This window comes from Schistocerca piceifrons, chromosome 2 (assembly GCF_021461385.2).
Source record: "Schistocerca piceifrons isolate TAMUIC-IGC-003096 chromosome 2, iqSchPice1.1, whole genome shotgun sequence".
In the NCBI taxonomy this organism is placed as follows: Eukaryota; Metazoa; Arthropoda; class Insecta; order Orthoptera; family Acrididae; genus Schistocerca; species Schistocerca piceifrons.
Window position 1 is genome coordinate 319,982,105 of NC_060139.1, and position 15,722 is coordinate 319,997,826.

A 15,722-nucleotide genomic window follows, 5' to 3' on the forward strand; every position below is an offset into this window, starting at 1 on the left:
ATTACTTAGGAGTAAAGATCTGTACACACATGTGTTGTAGCAAACGTCAGATTTAAAACGTGCACGTGGCAGACATGCGTAGTAGGGCCAGGCTGTGAACAGGCAGAGGATGTTGGGTATCGCTGCTCGAGTGCGCGGCCTGAAGAGTCCATTGGGGAGCTTGTCGGCCTGGTCATCAAAGGCGGGCTTGCGTGGCGTGCCGGTGAGACCGCCAGGGCCTTCAAGTTTATGGCAGGCAATGGGACGGCGCCGCAACTGCCCCGGCTCCCTGCTCTTCCCGGAAGTCGCGGTTTACAGCTCTCCTGCAGGAAGGGCGCTCGGGACGGACGCTGCGGGCAGTCCGGACAAAGGTAGACTCCACAGGGGTAAAGAGTGACGCAAGTCTTCACGCTTGTTGCGACAAATGTCAAAAACCAGCAGAAAGTACTTGTTGTTGTGGTGTTCAGTTCGAAGGCTAGATTTGACGCTGCTCTTCACACTACTCTATCCCGAGCAAGTATCTTCATCTCTGCATAACTACTGCACCTCACGTACATTTCAACTTGCTCACCGTATTTAAGCTAAGCCATGACCTCCCTCCACACTTTATACACCCCCCCACCCCGCCTACCCCCCCCCCACCCCCCGCCCACACACACACACACACACACACACACACACACACACACACACACACACACACACACACTTCCTTCCATTACCTCAGCATATGTTGTGAACCGATCCGTTGTCTTAATCAATTTGTGCCATAAGTTTCGTTCTTCTCCAGTTTGATTCAGTAGTACCTTCTCATCTGTTATTCGATCCACCTACGTAATCTCCTGCATTCTTCTACAGCACCACATTTCAAAAGCTTCTATTTACCCATTGTCTGAACCGCTTTTCGTCCACGATTCAACTTCTACACAAGCTGGCCTCTATGGCCGAGCGGTTCTAGGCGCTTCAGTCCGGAACCGCGCTGCTGCTACGGTCGCAGGTTCGAATCCTGCCTCGGGCATGGATATGTATGATGTCATTAGGTGAATTAGGTTTGAGTATTTCTAAGTTCTAGGGGACTGATGACATCAGAGCCATTTGAACCATTTTTGATAAACAACCATGGTTTTTTCAATTTTATCCATATTTTACAGCTTAAAACTTGACTGCATTCGAAACATTGGAAGTATGAATTTATTAACTACACGATGCATTTCGGACTCTGTGGGTCCATCGTCAGGTGCAATTTGTTTTAAAACATGTTTTATTTCTTCTCCTGAATAAGGTGAAATGCATATTCCTGTCACGAAAATGTTTAATGTTAGGTTATGAATTTCGTAAGTCGAACGCGGAAAATATGTGCAAAATAGTGGAAAATGAAAAGTGTAAACTTACCACATCATCCAAGGAAAGCATTTTTAACGTTTTAGTACCAGCAAACATTCTTTGCTCCGTCGTTTTAGTATATATCACTTCATTCAAGATGCACATTTGCACACACATTTTTATAAACATCTCAAAAAGTGCTTCAAATGGCTCGAAGCACTATGGGACTTAACATCTGAGATCATCAGTCCCCTAGAACTTAGAACTACTTAAACCTAACTAACCTAAGGACTTCACACACATCCATGTCCGAGGCAGGATTCGAACCTGCGACCGTAGCAGCAGCGAGGTTCCGGACTGAAGCGCCTAGAACCGCTCTGTTGCAGCGGCCGGCTTGTAAACACTTCACAGATGTTTTTGTACATGGTGTTGTCAAAGATGAATTTATTCGTAGTGCTAAACATATAACTATTAAACAATTGACATATGCAAGAAATAACTTTAGAATAGGTCTTTAAAATTACTAAAATAACTATGGCTTGCGAAATCTATTTGTTCGCTTAACATAGATACTGGTTTTTTGATTTTGTGGAGGTATCCATAACCTAACATTAAACCTTTTCGTGACAGGAATATGCATTTCACCTCATTCAGGAGAAGAAATAAAACATGTATTAAGACAAATTACATCTGACGATGGACCCACAGGGTCCGAAATGCACAGTGTAGTTAATAAAACACGAAAAGTTGTGACTGAAGGCGTTGTTTAATTCATACCTGCAACAATCATAATACTTTGCCTCTCGATTGTACATCATGTGTGCAACTGTTTGCTCAAGAATCTATACCCGAAGTGCACGTCTAACTGTAGGTTTGCCTGTAACTGGCTGGTTACCTCAGTTCACAAGTCGAAGAAAGCCAGGAGGAAAAAAACTCGAAATGGATAGTTCTCACACAAACCTTCGAGTTGAGGACAGCTTTACTTTTTTCATTTTTGGTGTCTTACTAATAATGCTATCTCTATATTGTTTGAGATCATTCTATTAATCATTGTTAATTGTCGGCGAAGAGATGTTCAAATGTCTTTTGTGCTTCAGTTTCTTTGTTCTGATGGATCTTGGACAATTTTTCATTTGTCGGTAATTTTTCGGTGACCGCGATAAGCCATTAAGATTTGACAGAAGATGCTACAATGACGTTTTTAAAGCTTCCCTAGATCGTGTTCTACCTGAATCTTGCATATTTCTTTTCGGTGTAGTTTTTTCCAGCGTTTTCAGTCAAAATATTGTAAATTCCGCTTTTTGTGACCTTCCTCATTAGGTCCATCGTTAATAGGAGAACCCTTGTTAAAATGCCTGATATGCCTGATACGCCTGTTTATCAGTGATGTAATAGATCCTGGGGCTTATGCCAGATATTATTTTTTGTTGTTGTTGTTGGCCTTAGCGTTCTAAAATCTTTTCTTATGCGGTTTCGGAGCAGTATTCAAGATTCCATATTGTTGAGGTACAGTTAGCTATTTGCCAGCTGTTCAGAAATGTGCAAGACCACCCATATTACATACCACACTTGCGACTGACATCTCTATTGTAATTAGTTTGAACACTAATTTCAGTTTTCTGTACGCAGCGATTTTCAAAGAGGCCCTTAGTTGTTTTGGTATTTCTTTCCATTTGCAAGTTATTATCTAATCTAGAAAGGCGTTAAGGTATACACAGAGTAATTCTTACTCCAATCCATGATGCAGGCTTTATCAATATCTTCTCTACTGAGTGAGATGTCGAAACGGATCTCACGACTCGCATTCACACCATTATGCCGCTCTTGTGTCTCTCCTACATTCCAAACTTTTCCTGCTCACCTTCTACATCTACATCTACATTTATACTCCGCAAGCCACCCAACGGTGTGTGGCGGAGGGCACTTTAAGTGCCACTGTCATTACCTCCCTTTCCTGTTCCAGTCGCGTATGGTTCGCGGGAAGAACGACTGTCTGAAAGCCTCCGTGCGCGCTCTAATCTCTCTAATTTTACATTCGTGATCTTCTCGGGAGGTATAAGTAGGGGGAAGCAATATGTTCGATACCTCATCCAGAAACGCACCCTCTCGAAACCTGGCGAGCAAGCTACACCGCGATGCAGAGCGCCTCTCTTGCTGAGTCTGCCACTTGAGTTTATTAAACATCTCCGTAACGCTATCACGGTTACCAAATAACCCTGTGACGAAACGCGCCGCTCTTCTTTGGATCTTCTCTATCTCCTCCGTCAAACCGATCTGGTACGGATCCCACACTGATGAGCAATATTCAAGTATAGGTCGAACGAGTGTTTTGTAAGCCACCTCCTTTGTTGGGACTACATTTTCTAAGCACTCTCCCAATGAATCTCAACCTGGTACCCGCCTTACCAACAATTAATTTTATATGATCATTCCACTTCAAATCGTTCCGCACGCATACTCCCAGATATTTTACAGAAGTAACTGCTACCAGTGTTTGTTCCGCTATCATATAATCATACAATAAAGGATCTTTCTCTCTATGTATTCGCAATACATTACATTTGTCTATGTTAAGGGACAGTTGCCACTCCCTGCACCAAGTGCCTATCCGCTGCAGATCTTCCTGCATTTCGCTACAATTTTCTTATGCTGCAACTTCTCTGTATACTACAGCATCATCCGCGAAAAGCCGCATGGAACTTCCGACACTATCTACTAGGTCATTTATATATATTGTGAAAAGGAATGGTCCCATAACACTCCCCTGTGGGTCCTTGAGGACTACACATCTTTATTCCTGTGTCGCTTTTGAGCTATTATTTAGCCTGGAAGTAACAGCATCCATGCTTGATTCGGCAAGAAGTCGTCTTGTAAACATTCATCGAACGCCGTGAATGGTATGCTTTCGGACGAGGTAATGTCTATATGTGAGGCGTGGTGTATGTTCATGTGGATGTAAAAGCTTCATATCTACCCATATGTAACTTTGGCAATGCTGAACTATAGAGAATGAGATCCTTGACACTTATGCTCGGCTTTACACCAATGAAGCTCAAGATCATCTCACTCTACGCAAAGATATCTTTCACCCGTACTGGGCTCATCTGCCGGACGAATGAATTCAACGCGAACAATTTAGCGCATTGAATAATCAGTTCCAGAATGAAACAGAACATTTTTTAAATACTCATGGGAGGCGCCCGCTACTCTCAATCCTTGACTCTTTCCCACCTGCGGGCAGATTTGCAGCAATAATAACATTAAATTTGTATGTAGTTTGGAAACAGTCTAAGTAAAAGAAATCGTTTCGCTTGTATGCTGAATTATTTATCGGCTTTATCAGCTCCTTAATGACATTACTCGTGCTATGCCTGGCTGATATGTCCGTTTAATGCACATCTAGGCCAAATTTTTTGTGTAGGAGACTGTTTCCTTGTTTTTCTTGCAAGCAGTCGTTTCTTTTTAACGATTATTCTTTGATTTTCAAAATCTTTATATGAGGTGACTTATACAGTGTCCTTAATATTATCAACACGATATTTCCTTCTACTTGTCACATAATTTTTTTTTCATTTATCTGTCCTACAAGTTCATTAGTCGGCACCGGAATTGCCCTTTCGGACAACTAATATTTATTTCCCATATTCACTTGCAGTTCAGGAAAAACTTAGCTCACCAATTCTTCTTCAATGTGAACGACGTTAGAGAATTCACGTAACTTGTGCCATTACTCAGTAGCTTAAGCTGCTCCGTTGTAGCGAAGCAGCTTAAATCACTTAATAATGGCAGGGCCTCCGGTCCAGATTGCATAGCAGTCAGGTTCTTTTCAGAGTATGCTGGCACAATAGCTCCATACTTAGCAATCAATACAACCGCTCGTTGCAATAAGATACGTACCCGAAGACGGGAAAGTTGCACAAGTCGCATCAATACCCTTAGAAAGGAAATAGGAGTAATCCGCTGAATTACAGACGCATATCGCTAAAGTCGATTTGTAGTAGGATTTTGGAACGTATACTGTGTTCGAACATTGTGAGTTACGTCGAAGAAAACGGTTTATTAACAAACAGCCAACACGGATTGTAAAAGTATCGTTCTTGTGAAACACAAATAATTCTTTACTCTCACGACGTTGTGAGTGCTGTCGTTAGGGGATGTTGGACTGATCCCATATTTTTAGATTTACAGAAGGGTTCTAACATCGTTCCTCACAATCGACCTCTAATCAAACTGCATGCGTCTCAGTTGTGCGACTGGACTCGTGATTTCCGGTCAGGGAGGTCACAGTACGTAGTAATCGACGGTAAATCATCGAGTGAACCAGAAGCGATATGCGGCGTTCTCCAAGGCGGTGTTACAGCCCCTCTGCTGTTCTTGATCTACATAAATGATTAGGAGACAATCTGAGCAGCCCTCTTAGGTTGTCTGCAGATGATGCCGTCTTTTTCCGCCTTGTAAAGTCATCAGATGATCAAAAACAATATCAAAATCATTTAGACAAAATGGTGCGAAAAGTGGCAGTTGACTCTAAATAGTGAAAAGTGTGAAGTCATCCACATGAGTACTAAAAGGAATCCTCTAAATTTCGGTTACACGATAAATCACACGAATAACGTAAATTGGAAAGATCACGAAGATAATGTTGTGAGTAAAGCAAACTAAAGACTGCGATTTATTGGCGGAAAAACAGTGCGTCAGGTCTACTAGAGAGGCTGCTTGCACCAAGCTTGTCCGTCCTGTTCTGGAGTATGCCGGCCAGAGTGGCCGAGCGGTTAAAGGCGCTACAGTCTGGAACCGCACGGCCGCTACGGTCGCAGGTTCGAATCCTGCCTCGGGCATGGATGTGTGTGATGTCCTTAGGTTAGTTAGGTTTAAGTAGTTCTACGTTCTAGGGGACTTATGACCACAGCAGTTGAGTCCCATAGTGCTCAGAGCCATTTGAACCATTTGTTCTGGAGTATTGCTGTGCAGTGTAGAATCCGCATCAGACAGGATTGACATAGGACGTCGGAAAAGTTCAAGGAAGGGCAGCTCGTTTGGTATTATGGGGAAATAGGAGAGAGAGTGCCACGGGTGTGATACGCGAATAGGGGTAGCAATCATTAAAACAAAGGTGTTTTTCGTTGCAACAGGATCTTCTCGTGAAATTTCAACCATCAATTTTCTGCTCAGAGTGCGAAGATATTTTGTTGGCGGCCACCTACATAGAGAGGAATGATCGTTATAAAAAGTAAGAGAAATCAGAGCTCGCATGGAAAGATTAAAAGTGTTCGTTTTTTCCTCGCGCTATTCGAGAGTGGAATGGTAGAGAAACAGCTTGAAGGTCATTCGATGAACCTTCTGCCAGGCACTTAATGGTGAAATGCAGACTAATCACGTATATGTATACATAATATAATCATGCAGTTAACATCTGTATCAATACCAACTTCGCCGATTTTGAAAAGACCAGCCACATATTGTTTTGATTCTCTGTCGCTGTGGAGTTGTATGCACATATTTGTTGTTAAACTAAATTTTTCAACACGCTGTCATAAGGTTGACTTCTTTAAACATGCATTTACTTTAACTGCCGGTGTGTCATTATTTATTAAGGGCCCGGGTTCGATTCCCGGCTGGGTCGGAGATTTTCTCCGCTCAGGGACTGGGTGTTGTGTTGTCCTAATCATCATCATTTCATCCCCATCGACGCGCAGGTCGCCGACGTGGCGTCAAATCGAAAGACCTGCACCAGGCGAACGGTCTACTCGACGGGAGGCCCTAGCCACACGACATTTCATTTCATGGATGGAGTCTGTCTTAAACCGTCGGCCAATAATTGCACAACCAAAAAATATTTGTAGCGAAAAGAATCAAAAAGAAAACACAACAAACTGCTAAATAACTGCTTAGTTTGTGACTATATTATCAAAAATAAATTAAATAGGAGGCAGAAAATTACAAAATATCTACTATCTACTACAAAAGATGTCTGTTTGAAGAAATTAATTTGGAGACTAAAATAAAATGTAGACTTTCTGAAAAATCAAAGTAACAAGTTTCAGATAGCATTTTTATATTTCTTGGCGTGTTTTGAATTCCATGTATTCTAATAAATGATTGAATTAGCCACAGAGATATCTTTTACTTTATTTCTGAAAATTTTTGAATTTACAGTTCCCTGTGAGAAGTCCACCAGCGACCTTTTACAGACTTTGCCACCAGAATATAACACCCTTTTTCGAACTGTCTCTGATCACCTTGTACATGAAAAGTTTTTCTTTCAGTAATATGGCAGTGAACTGTACAGTTTGCCTTGAATTCACTCTTGTTGTGAATCACATATTCTATTAGGAAGTAAATGTATTACCAGACAAGTATGAGAATCCCTACATCCCCGAAGACATTGCTGCAAGATATTCCTTTTCAGGTTAAAGTACACTATCAAAAAAGACTATGTCGCAGTACAATATTATTCAGGTTAAAATGACAGATTTCTAAGCACAAAGAGCACAAAGAGGCAGAACTAATGATTTTGGTTTAAGCCGGCAACTACTTTTTTTACATATTTTATAAATATGGGCAGCTACAGCCGTTGAAATTCATGGTAAATTGAACTTGAATAAAACCGCGAACAGCTGTTAACTGATGATTTATTCAGGACCGGTTTCACTGCGTGAAAGCAGCATCTTCAGGTGGTTCTACACTGAAAGGAAAGCGTCCTTGTAATCTATGTATTTAAAAAATTAACTATAACAGCCATTAAAGTATACCTAAATAAAAATACTTAGAGTAGTGTAATATAGCTTAGTAGCTGCAGAAGCCAACAACGGTCGTTAGTCACAAAATCCAACCCCATGAAGAGGGAAAGTAATCAATAAATAATAATCGGCAGAGCATTGGAGCGAATAGTGCAGGGGATGAGGCAGTATGGCAAAAATAACCGCAGCTACTGTAATAAATATAATTCGTATGTAATACGAGAAGCATAAATAGATAGCATTAGTGGTGCGTCTGTATGAGAAACGTAACCCATTAACCAGCCCCATTACTACAAAGATAACCCCCACCCCATCCCGAGAAGGAAAATCCTATATAAGACTAAGAATCGAGAAGAGAGAGGTTAGTTAAGCTGACGGGCCTATATGTGTATCCATGTGCAAATTGAATGCAGATGAAGGACTGAAGGTATTAAATACCTTACAAAGTTGAAAACCTAGTTTTTCCAATAACGAAGTTGTCCGAACCATCAGGTAATCGGGGACCGCATTCGTAATGGCAGACCTAGGAACCAGAAGAACAGGTTAATGAACCGTCTAACATAACAAGAATGTTCAAACAGACAAGCATACAAAATTTACATACCCTGATTTTTTTTTAGAATTATAGTTTCCCTGTTTGTTCTAAGTTCAACTGCTCCTGTTTTCTCCATAAGAGAACTATATGCAGCTGTCTTCGTATCTCTATTGCTGTAATCTACATCTACACCTGCATCTACATGGATACTCTGCAAATCACATGTAAGTGCCTGGCAGAGGGTCTTAAGTTTCTATAATCAAGTGTGACTCCTATATGTATCAATAAATTCATTAATGAACTCCCACAAGCACTGCTCGGTATGAAACATTTTAGAATTTAAGGAGTACACAAAAATGAGAAACATTTTAGTGACAAACAGCCGACTCAGACATATTTCACTCGCCAGCTTTCTGGCGATCTCGCGTCCACACGCAATGTTTTATCTGCCACAGATATGATTTGCGCCCCCAAATTTGAGCAGTTTTGCTCAAACCTCCAACTGCCAGGTTTGCGCAGTCCCATATCTGCTCATATCTCCTGTCCACACACTACGATCTATGTGCGTAGATGTGATGTGCATAGGCAGATTGTTGTGTGTGGACTCCCCTTTACGGGAAAGACGTACTGGTCTTTTGATTTTTCTGATGTCACGTGCACTCATAAGTAGTGACTAAGAGGCTAAATTATTTTCTGTCCTGGCACAGGTCGCCTGTGATGAACCGCTTCCGCAGCGCTTTCGAGCCCGCACACCCACACTCGCGAAGTGCCGACACATCATCTCGGGAGGTAAGTACCGTCACCACCGCAGCAACAGGCTCTCTGCCAGCCTGTTTCATTTGTTTCTGACCAGCAGCAACACTGACATTATTAAGATACATTTAAGATTTAGAAAGTGCAGTAATCTGAAAGAATGACCCAAATAATCGTAAATCTATACAGCAGTAAGTTGCGCGGTACCAGGGCTAGCAGTGTCTAAGCCCCCCCCCCCCCTTTTCTAACTCCTACTTTTGCTGTTGCACATGGATTAAGAAGAAACGCGAACTGACTGTAATCGACCCTGCAAGTGGAGAGGAAAAGAGTTTGGCACCTGCAATAATTTAATTGGATAGAAATTAGGGAAAGTTTCATTAACGTAGTGAGAAATAAAAGGGTTGCTCTACCGGTTAACAGAATGAAAGTTCTGTCCAAAATAACAATTTGATTTATTATGACTAAACTCAAAATAATAAACAAAACACAGGAAACATTTACAGTACATCAAATTAGATACTCAAATAAAAGCTGTGAAGGTGAAGTTGTCCATAAACTAGATTGTGACATTTATGACCAAGTGGTATGCGGAGCCAATTCCTTGCAACTCAAATCTTACGAGAAACACCCAGCCAACCCAACATTAATTGCTGCTACAGTAGTGATAACTCAGACAATGAACACCCAAGACAGCACAAAGTTAGAAAAGACGAACAGGCGCGCTCTGCTGAGCTCTGATTATCACCTAGCAAAATTGCCTGCTTTGCCGGTGCTGCGGAGACACATTACCAAGCTGTCTTCTTAACTGCAAGGACACGATCTGGCGTACCGGAGGCGATGGCTGGTTGCTTCGACGTCCCATCGTGGTGATGATAATGTCGTGAGTATAGCCCGAAACAAATTCTCCTGGTCTGGTTATTCCAGACTAAAGACTTCCTAGCAACACAAATACGCCCCTGAGGGAGACGAAGAAGGCCCGCCATACAATCACTGACGGTACAGTGATTGATTTTAACAAGCGAAGTCACACAGTAACTCCGATACAGTCAACTTTAGCCAAAACTGCCCAAGACAGACAACATAGGCCACTTGTACGCAGAACGCTCAACTGCCAACTGTACTCGGAAAGTTACATTGAAGCCGAAATTTCAGCAATTTCGTCAAACAGTTACAATCAAATAAAATTATATTAGACAGCCAACGGAAGGCAGGCTGTCCAGAGCAGCGAGAGCTCATTCTTGTAACCTACTCCCACCGAAAGACGAGAGCCGACTCTCCTCAAGAGCACCCGTACACCCGTACAAGGCGAACCCAGAACATTCCCGCCTCCACGACACTGGTCGTGGTTAAACGTTGCAATCAGCGACTGGAAAACCGGCGGAAAATTCCCCTCTATTGCCGACGCAGTACTATTCCACCAATGGAGATACTTGGCGCCAATTTCTGCGCCGATTTTGCTACGTCACGGAGCTATTCCCTGAGCAAGCCAATCACAGTTATGATTTTGCAGAAAACGCGGGAATTTGCCCGCCAACACTGCCTGGAAACATAAGTTTTTCCCACGCCTAGCTGGTAGCCCGCCAGAAACGGTTTTCACTAAGTTTCTGCGAAGTAACGGAATCTTTAGCCCAGCCGCTCCTTCTGGCCCCTCTGGACGTGTCACCACCGCTCTTATGACAATGTCGGCGTCTGGAAAGCATCCACTCGACTCCCTCACACCCGTCGGCTTAACCCTTTCAAGAAACAGCAGAACCCACCTGTTACCGGACCATCCAGGTGACGAGACGCTGCGTGGGAAGTCCGCGTGTGAAGGAATAGCGACTTTTCACCGCATACAATTAGAGAGGAAAATCGAATTACTCAGAGTAAGATAGAAATATGAGAGGGGGCTCATGCCACCTCTCAAAGTGATATAGATAACAGAAGACGCTGGACGCGCCGACTGGTGGGTTTTGTGGCTACAACATGGGGCATTCACCACCTTATCGGCATACTCGTGTCAGAATTACAGTTGCTACGAAATTGGGATACTGCAGCAGTTGTACACCAGACTGCGTTGGCAGCTCAAGGCTGCTTGATCAAGGATGGAATAGTGGCCTACATGTAATTCCCACACATTGAACTCAATATGGGACCTTCCGGAGCTCACAATACTGACCACAGGGAGGGAGAATGGGGCGTGACGTCCTATTACTGATCTGCATACTGGTTTGCAAAACTTGAGGGTGAAAGTAACTTTCGAATGATATGTCGCCGCCAACTAAACCCGACGAAACTTGAAATATACGTAGAAAGAACTGTTTCAGTATAGTACATAAGGTAACTAAAAGAAATACGCAATGAGACGAACAGAAATGACACTTTTATTCATAGATAATAATTACGCCGAACTAACTGCGATTTATGGTGGTCCCCTGGGCATTAAAAGAGGCGAGTAATCGTTCTTAATGGGTTGTGTGAACACCACGGGTAGCAGTGCATGCTCTGTAACGTGCTCCCATGCTGAGCACAAGGTTGATAAGAAGTTCTCGTGGCAGGGCGTTCCATTCCTCCACCTGCGCTGTTGACAACTGTCGGAAGGTCGTTGGAGCATGTGGACGTGCTGCAATACATTTGCCCAACATATTCCACATGTGCTCGATTGGATTTAAGTCGAGGGAATGGACAGGCCAGTCCGTTCGACGAATATCCTCTCGATCCAAGAGTTAGTTACTCCACCTGTGCTGTTCGAAGCGGACGCACATTCCCAACCATAAAGTAGAACTCGCTCACCGAGGGTTCTGTACAAATTAAATTATGTATGCACGGTGAATATTAATAAAACCGACAAACTGTAGGCACGGATTCTTGACTAGAAATGGAGGAAAAAAGGCCCCACGAAAATGTGTCTGGAAATGCATCGTTGCCACAGTAGATGGCGCTGACGAATGAAAGATCCTCTGACCACGTGCCACGTGTTTCTTGTGTCTTCCAGGATGTGATTGACGCAGCCTATTGTAAGCAGCAGAATGATCCGGTATTCATGTTGGGAACGAGCTGAGACGGTGTTTGTGTACGATCAAGCAGACAGAAACGGTCGAGATGCAGCACGGCTATACCCAAAATAAGTACCCTCACAACCACACACGACATTTCAAGCTCTTTTTGGGCATTTGTGTCAACATGGATCCTTTCAGACAGACGAACGTTCTAGGAGTCGGTGGACTGTGCGTACACCAGATATGGACGATCGGGTTCTATGGGATATTGAAAAATGGCTCTGAGCACTATGGGACTTCACATCTGAGGTCGTCAGTCACTTAGAACTACTTAAACCTAACTAACCTAAGGACATCACACACATCCATGCCCGAGGCAGCATTCGAATCTGCGACCGTAGCAGTCCCACGGTTCCGGACTGCAGCGCCTAGAACCGCACGGCCACCGCGGCCGGCCTGGGATATTGAGACGAACCTTAGTACAAGCTCTTGGCAAGTAACCCGCCAACAAGCTATAAGTCAAAGTACTGTTACGTGTATTACGTACAACAACCGCTACTATCGCTATCGCCAACATCCTGTGGACGCCACCTTGGACATCTGTTGTGACGTTGATGCGATGCAGCTCTGTACTGTGTTCCGGGATGATCTGTTGTCGTTGCACGCACATCGTCCATTTCGGACACATGTTCAGAGGACCTTTTTTCTCCATTTTCAGTCATGTATCGAACCATGTGGTGTTATTAATGTTCACCGTGTGTAGATACTTCATCCATCCCGGTAATCAAGAAACTCGACGATTTTTGCCTATCATCGATACCCATATTTTCAGGATATCGAGCCGCGCGGGGTATCCGCACGCTCTGGGCGCCTTGTCACTGTCCGTGCGGCTCCCCCCGTCGGAGGTTCGAGTCCTCCCTCGGGCATGGATGTGTGTCTTGTCCATAGCGTAAGTTGATTTAAGTTAGATTAAGTAGTGTGTAGGCTTGGGGACCGATGACCTCAGCAGTTTGGTCCCATAAGACCTTACCACAAATTTCTATAATTTTCCAGGATATCGGACCGGGGAACTCCAAGACTTTCAAGAATGACAAAAAGTTTTTCGTTTGATATGATTACAAAATAACACTTTTCGGATTTTTTTGCTGTGAAACATAGTTTCTTGCCAAATTTCATGATTCTAGGCCAACGGGAAGAACCCTATGAGTTTTGATGTGTGTGTTTGCGAGGATAAAAACTTGTGAGATAACTGGCTGTATCTTTTGATTGCATTGACGTAGAAGTTTACGTTTATATACCGCCAAGAAAACATAGTTCCTAGATGTGACATAAATTTCAACATGATACGTCCATCCGGTCCCGAGAAAAATTGGTCTTACCAGACGCTCGGACAGACAGACAGTCGGATAACAAATGACGAAAGAAATTTTTTTCGTATGATTTAATTGCAGATCTACAGAAGAATGCTGAAGATTACATGGGTAGATCACATAACTAATGAGGAGGTACTGAATAGAATTGAGGAGAAGAGGATTTTGTGGGAGGTATTGAATAGAATTGAGGAGAAGAGGATTTTGTGGCACAACTTGACTAGAAGAAGGGATCGGTTGGTAGGACATGTTCTGAGGCATCAAGGGATTACCAATTTAGAACTGGAGGGCAGCGTGGAGGGTAAAAATCGTAGAGGGAGACCAAGAGATGAATACACTAAGCAGATTCAGAAGGATGTAGGCTGCAGTAGGTACGGGGAGATGATGAATCTTGCACAGGGTAGAGTAGCATGGAGAGCTGCATCAAACCAGTCTCAGGACTGAAGACCACAACAACAACAACATAATTTCAGATTGACCATTTACGGATTTTTTTCCTTTAGTTCTACTATAAAACCTTGCTTCTTGCCGAATTTAGTGATTATAGATCAACTAGAAGTACTCTATAGGTTTTGATGAGTGTGTTTGTGAATATTAAAATATGTGACCTAAATGGCGGTGGCTTTTGACTGCGTTGGCATAGAAGTTTCAATATTTTACAGCGCCAAAGGACCGTAGGCCTTACTAATACAACTTGATACCTCAACCGCGTATTACAATTGTGAGCATTAAAATATGTGACCTAAATGGCCGTACTTTTTGACCGCGTTGGCTTAGAAGTTTCAATATTCTACAGCGCCAAAGGTCCGTAGACCTTAGTGATATAAAACTTGATACCTCAACCGGCTCTTGAGGAAAAAGATTTTTAACAGTCTGACAGACAGACAGACGGACGACGAAGTATTTATAAGTTTTTATCGATTGAGGTACCGAATCCTAAAAATGCCGTCAGGGCCGAATGGGACCCTGGAAAGACGCACATGGGAAAGAAGTACAGTGCCACAATAACGTTGGCGGTGGGTGTGCCGTGTTCAAAGATTTGAAGGGCAGTACGCCCATGAAACATTATGCCTCCCCACACCATAACACATGGACAACCAAAACGATCATGTTCGACAATGGCGAGAGGTGGAAACACGTAATGTACCCAGGAAGATTGTCGAACATAGCTGTTTTGGTGGTCCAGGAGTAGACATAATGTTGCATGGGCTCACTGGTCTCCAACTCTTCGAGCACAAATGCAAAGGAAAAGATATATGGTCGATAGAAATTTGACGAAGCACTCAAAGATCCTACTGGGAACCTGAGAAAGACGATAAGTTCATTGGATGCTTGCATCAGACGCGAAATGAGTGAATTAGAACAAATAAATCCACTAAGTTTCCTAAGTGTTATCTATCTAGCTGCAGAAACGCGAAACAATCGCTAACGTAAATCTGTCCTGTAACCAGCGTATAGCCCTCCTTCAGCTTATGTTGGTCGCTGGTAATTAGGGTTCGGCTTTTAAACTCCCTCCTCAGTTGCAATGAGAAGCCAGCAAAAGCGTCAGCCGACATATGTGCAAAGTTTTGGACTTATGCAAAGGAAAGCTGGAGCTGCAGTTCAATGTTTAGTGTACTAACTCCACACATTTCACGTTTACGTACAAATTGAGACACCAGAATTCTTCCTTTCTTCTGCCATTTTGCTTACTTAGTCAAAAATAGTGCGCCCGTCTTGCATAATAATCCTCTCCGAAAATCAGAGTTTTTCATCGTGTCTCTATGTAGTTGTATCCTGTGTGCCATTTATTAGCTGTGAAAGAAATAACTATAGGCCATGTTCCTTTTCTCGTATTCTCACCCGGTACGTCTAGTGTCAAAGCTTGTTTGCTGCAAAGATTAAAATGTGCAACTGTCAAACCACTTTATAAGATAGGTGACAAGAAACACGTAAGTAATTATCATTGAATTTCCTTACTCACATCTCTTTACAATATGTTCGAAAATGGAATGTAGTTCCACATTTTAGTAGAAACAATTTACTTAGCATATCACAGTTTGAT